Here is a 13,257-nt window from a genome sequence, read left to right as displayed (position 1 = left end):
GAAAAGCAAGTGGGCAAGATGACCCTGGGTAACAACTATCCAAAAAGAACATCCTTGGTGTGCTTAAAATAATTCTGGCAAGCTTCAGTATCTACACTGTATAAATCTCCCATCTGCCTGTGTGGCCAGACTGACAGTCTCCAGTCTTTGTTTAAATTACTCAAAGTGTAGCTTGGACCAGGCCCTGAAAGAGATTTAAGTTGACAGTGTATGTGGAATGTGTAAGCCTGAGATGTATATAAGTTGGTCAAATCTTTTGTCCTTGACAGCTCCTCTTCGGGCATTAGCCAGAGCGGAACTTGGTGCTGTTATTATTGATGGTTTTCCACTATTTGACTTAAGTGTATGGAGTGAATTCTCACCATGGGAGAATATTTATGCATCATAGGTGCATGTGATATTTCAATAAATATATACACTGGATGGTATTTAAATCAGAGCAAATAGATTTGTCTCCTTAAACATTTGCCATTTCCTTGTGGTGAAAAATGCCTAGAATAATTTTTCTTCCTTTTAAAAACACACTGTGCCCAGAACTAGTGAGATGACTCAGCGGGCAAAGGCAATTTTGCCAGGTTCGATGATCTGAGTTTGAACCCCAGAGCATGGTCGAAGGAAGGAACTGACACCTTCAAACTATCCTGGACTTTCATATCTGTGCTTGGATATACATGCGTTTTAATAAATACACCCAGTACCTAATAGCTGTGTGTAGTCACCCAAGTATGCATAACATCTCCAATCTTATTCCTCTCTAACTATAACTTAGTATCCAGTGATTGACCTTTCCTGTCCTTCATCTCTCCAGTATCTGGTAGTCACCATTCTATCCTCAAATTCTATTGGGTCATTTTTCTAGATTCCACAAATGAGTGAGACATTACATTAATGGTCTTGCTGCGTTTGGCTTGTTTCCCTTAAAGCAGCAATTCTCAAACTGTGGTTGTAACCCCCAAAAGGATTACCTTAGACCATTGGAAAACACATATTTCCAGTAGTCTTAGGAACTGAGACATCACTCCTATCTCTCTCCAGGCAGGTCTACCCAGATTCAGAGATGCCCACATCTGACTACCCGGAACTGTATTAAAGGGTCACAGCATTAGCAAGGCTGGGAACCACTGACTTCAAGTAGTGATCACCATATTTCCACCCAAATTGTCACAAATAACCAGACTTCCTCCATTTTTATAGCTGAGTAGTATTAAATGAGATTACAGCATATTTTCTTTATCCATTCATGGGTTGATAGGCAGACATTAAGGTCGATTCCAGTTCTTGGCAATCGTGGACAGTCATAATTCCCTCTGGATTTCTGGTTACATTGACAGTCACACCTAATACAAATAAATGAAAGTTCTTCTTGGGATCAAAGAAGGAAAGGAAAGCAATAGTTGAAGAACGGTCGCCAGCCTGTGGACTTCAGAGTATTGCATGCCCGGTACACCGGCAGACACAAGGAAGCCGTGTAAAGTCCTCTATGCTAGACTGAGAGGGCCTCAAAGGTGCTTGAGCAGGAGTTAGTTTATCCATCTGGGTCTAGCATCGGAACAATGAAGAACCACAAGAGAGCATCCTCAGAGGCTGCTACAGGGCATGAGCATCAACAGTGGGACAAGTTCATGTGGATAGGGATGGAGACCACTGGGTTACTGCTCAGAAAAGCCTAGCTTTGACCATGGTGCTTGGTCCAGACATGGCTCCTGGAAAGAGGCATGGAAAATACTGAACAGACAGAGTTTAAATCCTGATCTCTCAGGCTAGGAATGTGGTTCAGTTGGTAGAGCGCTTGCCTAACATGCACAAGGCTCTGGGTTCAAGCGGAGCACTAGTTCAGTTGGTAGAGCGCTTGCCTAACATGCACAAGGCTCTGGGTTCAAGCGGAGCACTGCACACGCAGGAGTGGTGGTGCACACCTGTCATCACAGCACTTGTAGGTGAAAAGGACAGACAGCAGGAGTTCAAGGCCAGCCAGGGCTCCATGCCACCCTGTTTCAAAAGTGAAGAAATTCTGAACTCTCTTTGTTTACATATGAGATTACTGAGTTACCCCAAACACAAATGCACACTTTGTCCAGGAATCCTCCTAGACAAGATGGCTTTTGTGTTTTTTAAAATCAAGTACCCAAGACCGCAAGATGTTGAGAATGATAAAGGTATACAATGAAGTTAAAACATCTGCTCTGAAAACCCCTTGTGACTTGATGTGGTCTGGCAGGTGCCAACTCTCAGTCAGTTCAATGCAGATTATCAGAAATGCAGCTGCTTGTTGGAACGACAGCTGGCTTGAACTTGGATCAAAGTTGTCAGAGTTTTGAGAAGCAGGGGCTGATGGGGAATGTGCAGGGCCAGGTTGCACAGGCCACGATCTGGCTTAGTTTCTGATGGTGTATTATGACTCTGAAAGAAAAAGACTTTCACGTTCAAGTTTAAGCATATCTGTGATGCTCGCTTTGAGTCTTAATGGCTGCTGATTTTCCTTGGTTCTCCAAAACACAATAAGACATGGTTTAGCTGTATACAGATCATACCAACTGGGAATCTGGGTTGAGGGGAATGGAAATTTAGGAAAACAAGTTAGTGTTTTAACTTGAATACTTTTAACTTAAATAAGTCAGTAAGATAATAGGGATAAATTCTAGGTCTTAGAGTGGATAAACAAAATTTAAGAAATGAGACTTAAGAAATAACCTGGGTGCTCCTGAGAGAAACTAGGGACCGCTGATACAAACTGAATCATCAGGGATGGGGAGATGGCTCAGTTGGTAAACTGATTAGCACACAAATGTGAGAGCTTGAGTTTGGTCCTCAGAACCCATGTAAAAAGCTAAACATGGTGTGGTATATGAATATAATCCCAGTGTTGTTCAGGCAGAGACAGGAGCCTCCCTACAGCTTACTGGCCAGCCAACCTAACCGAGTTGCTTAACACCAGATTCAATGAGAGATGCTGCCTCAAAACAAAACAAAGAAGGACAAAGAATGACCAAGTAAATTACCACAGTGTTGATCTCTGGCGTTTCCATGTTTGTGCAGTGCACGCGTGCACACACACACACACACAGAGAGAGAGAAAGAGAGAGAGAGAGAGAGAGAGAGAGAGAGAGAGAGAGAGAGAGAGAGAGACCATAGACACACACACGCACAGACAAACAGACACATGGACACAGAGGATTGGTCATCATCCCTGAGGCTAACTTAGTTGCTATGTAGACTTGATTCTAAATGACATGACAGAGGGCAGACCTGAAATTCTTCGCTTCTGGTCAGGGTGCGACTTTAGAACTAGGAGCCAGGCTGAGCCTGCTGGAGCACCTCCACACCTCCACAGCTTAGGTTGGGAAGCAGGCTTAGCCTATGAGATTTGTTAGTACCTGCTGACTTTAATTGCATTGTAACTATGGTAAGAGTCCCCCCCCCCCATGTCTTTCTGCCTATCACCCCATGAGATTGAAGGGCAGAGCTCATGCAATTTATTATTATTCAGCAAGAATACCAATTCATCCTTTAGTATAGCATGGATTGGTTCTCTCAAATTCCAAATAAATAAATAAATAAAAGATTAGAAAAAGTTCTTTCGAGTTAGTTTGCTACACAAGAAGTTACTTTTCTGGTTTCCTGCACGGCAAATGTTGAGGGAATCATCAGAGAGCTAGAAGTAGGGTCTGGACCCCATTAGGGAGGGGAAATGCCCAGGATGGGCTATGCGGTCAAGTCAAGAGGGCGGAAGGAAAGTTTCAGAATTGTCTCTGCTCTTCCCTGCCATGGACCCTCACAGAAGGATGGAAAGATAGAGTCATCCTCCAGGCTCTGCATGCTGCTCAGACCACTGACATTTATAACGCCTTCATTTCAAGTCATCCTCAACAGTGATTCCTCTTTCCTGTTTCTAGAAACCCTGCACTCAAGGACACAAGCCCTTCCCTCCAGTCCATCTCATCAGCTCCGGAGTTCTTCCACTCTAAATGTCTATGGTAAGGCCTCAGGTCTCCTTTGTCACTATACGGGGAAGCTGTCATCTTGACTGGATGCAAAGATTCAGAGAGCCTAGGGAACTGGAGTACTTCCCTTTGTGCTTGGGAAGGTGGGAGTATGTGGAGCTGGTCTCCCCTCTGAAACGCAGCTAGAGCCATGCCAGCTGGAGGAGATGGGGAGGCATCACTGGGCACCCGTGTGGTAGACAGATGCAGAAGGAAGGAGAAACGGGTGTGGGTCCGAAGGGAAGCCTGATGACTGTCCAGAATTGGGGTAAAGGCTTCAGCACTTTTCTATTGCTATGGCAAACAGCATGACCAAGGCAACTTAGAGGAGAAAACATTTTATTGGCTTGTGGTTTTAGAGGGTTAGAGTCCACAATGGTGACGGGAACAGCCGAGGGAACACATCTTGATCCACAAACAAGAGGCAAAGAGAGGGGTATATTGGGAATGGTATGAGCCTTGAAATCTCAAAGGCTTCCGCAGCCCAGCAACAAACCTTCTCCAACAAGGCCAAGCCTTCTAATCTTTCCAAAAAGTTCCTCCAACTGGGGGGCAAATACTCAAACATATGAGCCTATGGGGTCGTTCTCATTCTAACCGCCACACTCAGAAAGGAGTAGTGTTGGTTCCAAGGCGTGAGGTCCAGAGAGACACCCAAGCTCAGGAAGGCACTTGAAAGAGGTAGGTGGAGAAAATCCACCCTCCAGAGCAGAAATCAGAGTAGCCTAGTTTTGAACCTGCTCAGTTCTTCTTCTCTGGAGTCTCCATGATACTCCAGGGACATCATGGTGTGGCAATATGGAAAGGAGCCTAGCCAGGACTAAAGGGGCTTGGATCTTCACTAAGGGGCCATTGAACTCTCAGAGCCCAAGTCTGTTTATTTATAAAATAGACTAGTAACTACACCTGGATGAAGTGGATAAAATAGTGTTACTAAAGCTATTTTCTTTTTATTTCTTTTTACTATGTTGCCCACGCGGACCTTGAACTCCAGATGCTCCCGCCTCCATCTCCTCAGTGCTGGGATTACAGATGTGCGCAGCTGTGCTAAAAAAAAGGGGGGGCATTTTTAGAGAGACTCAAGGACCAGACCAACCATTTCAAAGAAAGTTTTAATTATTAATTTCCCTAATGATAGGAGAGCCCGCTACACATGGATATTATGTATAAAACATTATTTACTTTTTTTACGTTATTTAAGACAGAGTCACGTGTGTTTCAGGCTGACCTCAGATCCTGTTGCCGCCACCTGGGATAGATTACCGATGTTTTAAATGTATTTCGTGCGTTGTTTAGTTTTTCTCTCTTGTGGCAGATAACACTAGAGACCTCTCCGGGCAAGTCTAAAAAGCTCAGGAAAGTCATGGGTGAAATGGCTGAGGGACTGAGCAGCGCCCGGCTCTTGATAAGATATTTACATTTCCACTTGTTGCTGCTGAGAATAAACACTGATGCTGGTGTGGATCTGGGGAGGCACGGGTTCTAACAGGAAAGAGGCTGGCCAAAGCCTGATAACAGGTACGTAAAGCCACGTTTCTCCTTCTTCCGAGAAAGAGGGCTCTGTTGCTACAGGTTGCTATTGATTTTTTTTAAACAAGAACATTGATAACCCTATCAAAATTCCACCTCTTTTTAACTATTTTGAAAACAATATCTTTGTGCGTGTGGGTGTGTAGAGGTGAGAGTGTTGTCATGTGCCTACAGGTACAATGTGGGGGGGCATGAGTTTAGAGGTCAGAGGTCAATGTTGTTCTTATTTTATATGTATGTGTGTGTTGTCTGCGTGTATCCATGTGCACTGTGTGAGTAGAGGGCCTGCAGAGGACAGAAAAAGGTGTTGGCTCTCCTGGAACCGAGTTAGGGAAAATTGCAAGCCGTTGTGTGGGTGCTGAGAACTGAACCCCCTCTGGGAGAGATAACCACTGAACCATCTCTTCAGCCCTTGGTACCTGGAGTTCATGGATCAGGCTAGACTCTCTAGCCAGAGCTAGCTAGGGGGATGATCTGGTCAATGAAAGGCTTGCTGTGCATGCATTAGAGCCTGGGTTCAGTTCCCAGCAACTATTTGAAAAAGTCACATGTAGACATGTTTCTGTTGTCCCAGCACTCTGAAAATGAAGAAGGGGAATCTCTGGGACTGGCTGGGCAGCCAGTCTAGCCCAATCAGTGAGCTCCCAGTTCCAAGAGAAACTCTGTCTCAAAGAAGAAGGTAGAGAAACAACTGAAGATATCTGATGTTGACTTCTGGCCTACATACCCTACATACTCACACACACATACACATGCACACATGAACACACAATGCATTTACACACACACAAACACACACTTATACACAGAGATACAAATACACACAAACACACACTTTTACAGACTTTCAAAAAAGTAGCTTTGTGGTTCACTCACCTGTTGCTGCCACTATTGTAACGAAGGGGAAGGAAAAGTTCTCACACAAATGATAATTTAAGGGCTTATGAAGCAGACCTGGCATGTAGCTCAGCTGGTGGAGTGCTTGTGTACATGAAGACTTGGGTTTCAGGCCCCAACAAGGCATTGTGGGATGCATGTGTATTCCCAGTACTCAGGAGTTAGAGGTGCGAAGGTCTAGAGTTCAAGGTCATCTTTGTCCACATAATGAGTTCAATACCAGCTTGGGCTGCAGAAGAAGTGTGTGTGTGTGTGTGTGTGTGTGTGTGTGTGTGAGAGAGAGAGAGAGAGAGAGAGAGAGAGAGAGAGAGAGAGAGAGAGAGAGAATTAAGAATCTCATGTCCTTCGTCTCCATCCTTGTTCAGACTAAAAACCTCATGGTTTCCATTGCATAAACACTGTTTTTAAAGCTGTATCAAGAAGGAACAGAGTATGTCTGGAATAATGCACTGTAAAAGGGGCCAAGAGGAGAGTCTATCCTCTGACTCACTGAAATCTAATGAATGGAGTTGGCCACCCAGTAGCACATTGCCTTCCAGACCAGGAGGATCACAGTACCATCTGCTTAGCATTGACTGTCAGCCCTAACTTTGTGCTCGTTTGAGTCTCCCCTCTGTTGTGAGATATTTGGACACTGTGAAGGTATATTGCTGTGATTGGTGTAATAAGACGCTGAATGGCCAACAGCGAGGCAGGCCTTCCAGGCAGAGAGAGGATGAGGAGGAGGGATCACTGAGGCGCACAGGAGATACCCCTGGGACCCAGAGGCCATTGGACATACAGAATGAAAGACAGGTAAAAGCCACATGGTCAAACATAGATTAATAGAAGCGGGTTAAGTTATAAGAGCCAGCAGGACAAGCCTAAACTAATGGTCAAGCTTTCATCATTAATAAGTTTCCATGTTGTTATTGGTGAGATGAAGGCCCAAAGAAAAGTCCGATTACACCCCCCCTCTTCACGCCAAGACATTGGTTGGACCTTCTCTCTCAAGATGACCTTCACACTGTGTCTTAGTGCCTGAGCCCCCTGTGGCTCTGGCAGGCCTTGCTGTGCCTCTGTCTGACCGCTTTCATGTACCCTGGTCCTACTGGGGCTGACCCAGGGAGCTGTGGAATGACTGAGATCAGCAGAACCCTCTGCCCCAGGTGCCCGAAATAGCACTTTATCTTCCTGTCTTTCCTACTCACTATTAAATGCAAACAAAAGATGTGTATAGAATCGATGGTGTGGTAGGAGCTCTTCAGAGAGGTCCCAGCATACTTCAGAGCTGGTGGGAGGAGTAGACACACAAACATGCCATTCTGTGTAATAAAGGCTGTCGAATTCATTCATAAAAAGGAGCGGTGGGCTGGAGTAGAGCTCAGAGGTAGAATGTGTGCTTTGCATAGATAAGGCCCCAGATGCATCTCTAGCACTTAAAACAGTGCAAAACTAGGGATATGGCTCAGTCAATATGATACTTGCTGTGCAAGCAAGGTCCTGAGTTTAGACGTCTGGCATTTGTGTAAAGAACCAGGCATGGTGGTATCGCCTCTAATCCTAGGGCTGGGGAGGTAGAGCTAAGTGGATCCCTAGAACTCACTGGCCAGCTAGCTCAGCCAAAGCAGAGAGTCTCAGGTTTAGTGGGGGACTGCCTCAAAATATAAAATGGAAAGCAACCAAGGAAGACGCCTTACATCAACTTCTGACCTCCACAAGCACGCACATGAAGTACAGCTATTCATGCCAAGCAGCTTCCTTTGTGAACTCTGAAGCATGGGCTTGCAAGGACCCCACCTAAGGTTTGAAGTGTTCATTTAGAGAAGACCACGGTCTTGTTCTCCAGGCCAGCCTCGTAAATGCCTCTGGCTCTTGGGCAGGAGTGGAGTCCTGCTATGCCCTCTTCTTGTGCCCTCCTACGCCTATGCTTTGAGGCTGGCATACACCTGGGCAACGCCTGTTCAGCTCTGCTACTCAAGTTGCAGGGGGTGTTGGCAGCTGCTAGGAAACCAAAAGCACACAATGAAGAAGAAACGGTAGCAGGCTAGGAAAAAATCGGAAGTTGGCGCAGTTGAATGACGATAGGGACTTTTCCTCCTTTTCTTTTTGGCTGGGAGACAAGCATGGTTTTTGTTAGCTTAAAGGGAGCGGGGGCTCATAGCAGTTATGTGGCTGGACCTAGTTTATGGATGGCTCCAGACTTTGAGTCCTGGCAAGCGCTGGCACTAGGCAATACTCAAGTGTTTTCAGCTCAGAGGAAAGTCCCCAAAGTCTCCTGGTGATTGCTACAGAGCTCAAGTCTACAGAGGGAACAAACACCTGGACCAGAACAGACCATTTGGGACGTCACAGTGGCCAGGTAGAGGTGTGGTCACTGATGTTCGGTTTTTGCTAAGACAAAATGAGGAGGGGCACTTGAGCCTGCTCCTCACTAGTCTTTTGTGATCCTGACTGGGTTGGCCAATGAGGGCAGTGGGAAGTGCTTCCTAACGCCCCAAGTGCTGGAGGGTAGATTGCTCAGTGCATACTCCACGGGGCCCTTGCCGACTAGCTCTTTGGCTCATGATCAAAGCTGACCTCCTACCAACCTCACACTTCTCTGTCACATGGCTTTTATCCTCTTTCATCCTCCTATTGTGTAGGCCCCCTTTTTATCCCTCCGTACATCTATGTCTTCCTGGCATACCCTCTTCCCTTGCTCATGTCTGTCGTGTCTCTGGTTTGTAACCCGGAACTTCTATGGAGCCTCTGTACTTTGGGCAAGGCTAATCTTTTCGACTGTGTTACCACAGCTATTTGTACAAGTCTACACTGTAATTTTGGCCTAAGAAAGTTGCACCGAGAGTCTGTGTACCTCATTTGTTCTTACATTCAACTCTGTGCACGGCACCGGGTAGAATTTCAAAAGACAAGTTTGGGAAGAACAATAATTGGATGAAAAACGACTGACTCCTGGCTGCTAGTCTCGAGGTAGCTGAGTCCTGAAGCCTCTTGTGCATCAATCTCCTCTAGGACCCTTCTTGGTTCAAAAAAGTGATATAGGTCAGCAAGAACAACTCTGGGCTCTAGAAATACTTGCCCTGGGAGAGACCCTAGAGTCACACGATGCAGAGATGAAGCAGGGGAGAGAGCCGGAGAGCCAGAGAGAGAAAGACAGAGAGACACAGAGAAAATGGTTTAACTAGGCAATGATGGGTTATGTTTGCTTGTGCTGCAGAATATCACCTTAACTGTGTAGAGGTGTGCTACTTTTATTTATGCTGCATTTGCTTGATTATATAAGGATGTGTTGTATTTGTTTCCCTTTGCTTGCCTAGGGCAACTGATTGATCTAATAAAAAAACTGAACAGCCAATGGTTAGGCAGAGAAAGGACAGGTGGGGCTGGCAGGCAGGGAGAACAAATAGGAGGAGAAATCCAGGCTCAAGAAGAGAAGGCTCTTCCTTCCTGTTCCCGCAGCCTGGGCAACCATGAGCAGCAAAGTCTCTCGCAACACCCTGTACAAGGCGGTGCGGGAGGTCCTGCACGGGAACCAGCGCAAGCGCCGCAAGTTTTTGGAAAGGGTGGAGCTGAAGATCGGCCTGAAGAACTACGACCCCCAGAAGGACAAGCGTTTCCCCGGCACCGTCAGGCTCAAGTCCACCCCTCGCCCCAAGTTCTTGGTGTGTGTCCTGGGGGACCAGCAGCACTGCGATGAGGCCAAGGCCGTGGATATCCCCCTCATGGACATCGAGGCGCTGAAGAAGCTCAATAAGAACAAGAAATTGGTTAGAAAGCTGGCCAAAAAGTATGACGCCTTTCTGGCCTCTGAGTCTCTGATCAAGCAGATCCCGCATATCCTGGGCCCAGGCCTGAACAAGGCTGGCAAGTTCCCTTCCCTGCTGACACACAATGAAAACATGGTGGCCAAAGTGGACGAGGTGAAGTCCACGATCAAGTTCCAGATAAAGAAGGTGCTATGTCTGGCTGTCGCTGTCGGCCACGTGAAGATGACTGACAACGAGCTGGTCTACAACATCCACTTGGCTGTCAATTTCTTGGTGTCCTTGCTCAAGAAGAACTGGCAAAATGTCCGGGCTTTGTATATCAAGAGCACCATGGGCAAGCCCCAGCGTCTTTACTAGGATGTCCCAATAAACCTTCGTGCTACCCCCCCCCCAAAACAAAAGGAAGAAGAAGAGAAGGAGGAGAGAACAAGGGAAATGCCTGGGGCCAGAAGCCAGGCAGCCACTACCCAGCCAGACATAGAGACAGCAAGAAAGAAAAGGTAAAAAAGCTGAGGCTAAGCTAGGCCAAGTGTTCAAAACTAAGTCTCTGTGTCATGATTTGGGAGCTGGTTGGTGGCACACACACACACACAAAAAGGCTGGTACAGAGAAAGACCACACACACACACACACACACACACACACACACACACACACACACACACAGAGAGAGAGAGAGAGAGAACTGGTTCAATGAATCACACAGAGGTCTACATTAATTATAAACTGTTTGGCACAGTATCTCAGGTTCTTCTTATTAACTAATTCTTATAACTTATATTATCCCATTATTCTTGTCTCTGTTAGCTTGGTGCCTTTTTTGGCGAGGCAGTCACATTTTGCTTCCACTGCGTCTGGGTTACAATTGTAGACTGAAACTTCCCTCTTCCCATAATTCTCATTGCCACACCTCTACTTCCTGCCTGGTCACCATCACCTCATCTATACTTCCTGCCTGGCTACTGGCCAATCAGCATTTTATTAAAAATAATACAAGTGACAGGATAAAAAATCCATTGTCCCACAGCAGAACTGAGGTTACTAAAGCCAAGAAGGGGCTAGACATCTAAAGAAGTTGTTTTAAAAAGAACGTAGTAGAGAATAAAGGGCAAGGAACAATGAAAAGCCGTTCTTGAAAGACTGAACAAGATCTAGCATTGTTTTGGTTACTCTTCATTTCTGTGCAGAAACACCATGATGACCAAGGCAACCTACCCAAGAAAGAGTTGAGTGAGGTTGAAAGCTTCAGATAGAGAGTCCCTAGCCACTGTGTTAGGGAGCATGGCAGGCAGACAGTCATGGCACCGGAGCAGTAGCTGAGAACTCACATCTTGACCCACAAGCAGAAGGCAGAGAGAGCTAACAGGAAATGGTGTGTGGGTTTTGAAACTTCAAAGCCTGCCCGCCATGATGACACACTTCCTCCAACACCTCTTAATTCTTTGCAAATCACCCACTGAGAACCAAGGCTCAAATATATGAGCCTAGGGGGCTGTCCTCATTCAAGTCACCACAGCATACAGGACAAAGGGGCTGAATTTTGTTGATTTTCTTAATAAAATAGATAGAGTTCTGATAACAAAGAAGGCACATTTGATAATGTAATTATATCTTGCTTAACATTAACAAGGCTTTGGTAAAAACCTTACAATCTGTATGAAAACACTATAACAAATCATTTATTCCTCTTTATTTTTTAAAAATAATCTTCATTATCTAAAAGCAAAGAAACCCTTGCTCTCCTGCTTGCTTTGACACTTTTTTTTTTTGCTCCTGATTTTCCCAAGGTTCCCTATTCCTGGGTTGACACCATCACTGTCCACTTCACAGCCAGTGCTTGGCTCCCAGAGGATCGACTCTCCAGGAGGGTGAGCTAGGGACTGCAAGTCTTCCTGGGCATACTCTGCACAGAATGAGGTAGGATCCATGCAGAAACGAGTCTTTCTGTGGAGTCACTACATACTAGGCAATGCGAGCTGTATCTTGGAGATCTGTCCCCAATCTCTCCAGGGCTGGGTATCTGCCACCATGCCAGGACTTCCTGGATGTTAGGCAATTGCTCTACCATTGAGCTACCTCTCCCTCTGGTGTTCCTCCATATCAACTAGTCGGTGACTGCCTTTGTATTGTTAGTCGATGATTGTGGTGTTTTGGGGAGATTGTGCCTAGCAAAAGTTTTAAGTTGTGTCTTTCTTATTATTATGCTTTATTTACTTTCTGTTTTTTATAGGACTGTATTCTTCCTTTATTTTTAGGACCACCTGTGTGTTTAGAGTAGCACCGACTTACTTGCCAATGTTTTCCCTTGGTATATCTTTTGTGGGTCCCTTTTTAATTGAAATTCTTTTTCATAAAGAGTCCGGGGAGACAGCTCAGTTGGTAAAGTGCTTGCTGCACAGACATGAGGACATGAACCCAAATAAAAGAACCATCCAAAGAGTGGGTGTGAGATGCACATCTATAACCCCAGCCCCAAGTAAGCTGAAACAGCTGGTTCCCTGGAGCTTGCTGCTTAGCCTGCCTAACCAAACTGATCAACTCCAGGTTGAGTGAGCGTCCCTGTCCCCAAAAGTAAGATGGAGAGAAACTACAGATGATACCCGATGTCTACCTGGCCTCCACAAAAGCCCATGCCCCCCAACCCCCACCCTATAGAATGACTCATACAGTCAGCCTTTTCAGTGTCTGGATATCAAGTTGAGGGGAGTTCTCATCTACTATATAATAGAGGAATCACCTCCAAAGGGCTTTCTTTAAGTACCTGTGTGGTTTGTATACCAGTTATCTCTTGTGTACACCGACAAAGTTTATGGGTTGTTTTTAATTTTCTTTTTGGTCTGACTATATCTTGGAATGTCATAAAGTCCAGCTCATTTTTACTGATTTGATCTTCCTTGATGCTGATTTTAAAAGGTGATCTAGGCTCGGTGGTCAAGAACACAGGTGGCTCTTGCCGAGAACCCAGGTTTAGTTCCCAGCACCAACATGGTAGCTCACAACTGCCTGCCACTCTAGTTCCAGGGAATCCGATGCTCCCTTTAGACCTCTGCAGGCACTGCATGCGCACATATAGTTTGAATACATACACACAGGCAAATAAT

At 45.7% G+C, this 13,257-nt stretch overlaps 1 pseudogene; it reads left to right on the top strand.

Annotated features, from left to right (window-relative positions):
• Positions 1 to 9,859: 9,859 nt before the first annotated feature.
• LOC142847012 (large ribosomal subunit protein uL1 pseudogene) lies at positions 9,860 to 10,516 on the top strand (annotated as a pseudogene).
• Positions 10,517 to 13,257: the final 2,741 nt, after the last annotated feature.

The sequence above is a fragment of the Microtus pennsylvanicus genome, chromosome 3, assembly GCF_037038515.1.
Source record: "Microtus pennsylvanicus isolate mMicPen1 chromosome 3, mMicPen1.hap1, whole genome shotgun sequence".
NCBI classification, from domain to species: Eukaryota; Metazoa; Chordata; class Mammalia; order Rodentia; family Cricetidae; genus Microtus; species Microtus pennsylvanicus.
Note: the sequence above shows the minus strand (reverse complement) of the source record. Positions and strands in the feature narration are given on the sequence as shown.